The sequence below is a fragment of the Zingiber officinale genome, chromosome 6B (genome assembly GCF_018446385.1).
Source record: "Zingiber officinale cultivar Zhangliang chromosome 6B, Zo_v1.1, whole genome shotgun sequence".
NCBI lineage: Eukaryota > Viridiplantae > Streptophyta > Magnoliopsida > Zingiberales > Zingiberaceae > Zingiber > Zingiber officinale.
The window spans coordinates 135,958,259-135,960,319 of NC_055996.1; positions in this window are offsets into that span (position 1 = coordinate 135,958,259).

A 2,061-nucleotide genomic window follows, 5' to 3' on the forward strand; every position below is an offset into this window, starting at 1 on the left:
TGTACAAGTCATGTGCATTAAGCCCAAGGAACATGATGGGATATTGGTTTTAAAAATGTTTTAAAATAATTTTGGAAAACCTTGGTGAAGGCTATCTTTTGATAGTAATCACCATTGAATAGTTAGACACAAACTTGAAGAAAATACTAAAGTTTTTGCAAGTTCTCAAGTTTGTGTCAATCTTTGAAAATATGATGTATTTTCATAGAAAACTATTTTTCCATGATAAAGTATACCCTAAATAATGTCTACACAAATTTTCACGATTTTTGGAATTTTGTAGAATTTTCTATGGGTTTCTGAAGTTGACTGAAATGGAATTTCAGCAACTATCAGAACTCCAATCTATCAGTGGATTGATTGGAGTGTCTCAATCGATCAGCCGATCGATTGAGAATGCATTTCTCGCGAGCAGAAGCTCGCTGGATCGATCAGTCGATCGATCCAAGAAGACTAAATCGATCAGTGGATCGATTCAGAAGGGTTCAATCGATTGGAACCCAACTCCAATCGATCCAAGATGCTGATTTTGGCTGGGAAAGCTTATTTTCAGCATTTTGAACCTATTTTAGTCTAGGTAACTATTCCAAACTCATAAAAATACATTTGTATACATAAAAAGGGTGTTTTCATGTTGAAAACAAGGATGTATTGGTTAAGGAAGACTAAATAGAAGTTAAGGTTGAGGTTTGCTTAAAAGTTTGAACTTTTGAACCTCAAAACTTCTTAATTTGGGTTTCCTAAAGGTTTAGGGATTCCAAGTCATTGTTGGTGCAATGACAGAAGTTACCACCATGTCTTTAGAGGGAGGGACTCTTTAAAGACATGAAAATTATTTTTCATGAACCTTGGAAGGTGGTTAACCTTTTTTTCAGAATATGCTCAAGGTTGAGCGTTTGAACTTTAAAGGGGGGAGTGGATATCCTCATTGTTCAAGTGGTTTTAAGTGGATAATGCTCAAGGATGAGCATTTGCCTACATTGGGGGAGAATGTCGGGTTAAGGATACTAAAGGGTATGAGACCTTCATTATCGTGTTGATCACAACGAGTGAAGTTGTGAACAACGATGAGCAACTCTTCAAAGGGAGAGTTTTCAACAAGTAAATTTGTTGATGTGTGTCCAAAAATGGGGCATGGTTTGATGTGTGCCAATAGGGGGAGAATGAAAGGGAGTAAGTTAGGCCTTCATTACCTAGAGGGAGTTTGCTCTCTTAGAGGGAGAATGAAGGACTTAACTGATGTATTCATTACCTAGTGGCATGAAGAAGGTTTAGGCTATGGGATTAGCCTAACTTACATGTGGTATTGTAAGTGATAGTGTTGGTATTGTTAAACATCAAAAAGGGGGAGATTGTTGGTACAACATCCCTCAGGTCAAGGTTGACCTGGTTGACCAAGCTTGAGTCTTGGTTTGAGTTTCGATGTTTGACAATACAAGGTTGATTGAAGAAGAGTCAAGTAGGTCAAGGATGACCGGATACTTGACTGAGAAGTCCTAACTAGGATGTTAGACAGAAGGAAAATCCTGGTGAGTGAAGCCAGGTGAAAGACCTAGTGAGTGAAGCTAGGTGAAAGTCCTGGTGAGTGAAGCCAGGCAAAGGAAAATCCTGGTGAGTGAAGCCAGGTGAAAATCCTAGTGAGTGAAGCTAGGTGAAAGTCCTGGTGAGTGAAGCCAGGCAAAGGAAAATCCTGGTGAGTGAAGCCAGATGAAAATCCTAGTGAGTGAAGCTAGGTGAAAGACCTGGTGAGTGAAGCCAGGCAGAAGAGAAGTCCTAGTGAGTGAAGCTAGGCAGAAGGGAAGTCCTGGTGAGTGAAGCCAGACACGGGGAAATCCAGATGGGTCAAGGTTGACCAGACATCTGGTGAAAGTCCAAGTAGGTCAAAGGGATTGACCGGATACTTGGCACGAGGAAGAAAAGTCCAAGTAGGTCAAAGGGATTGACCGGATGCTTGGCAAGAGGAGAAAAGTCCAAGTGGGTCAAAGGGATTGACCGGACACTTGGTGAGAGAGTCCTAGATGGTCAAGGGTGACCGGATGCTAGGTTTTATGTACCAACAAG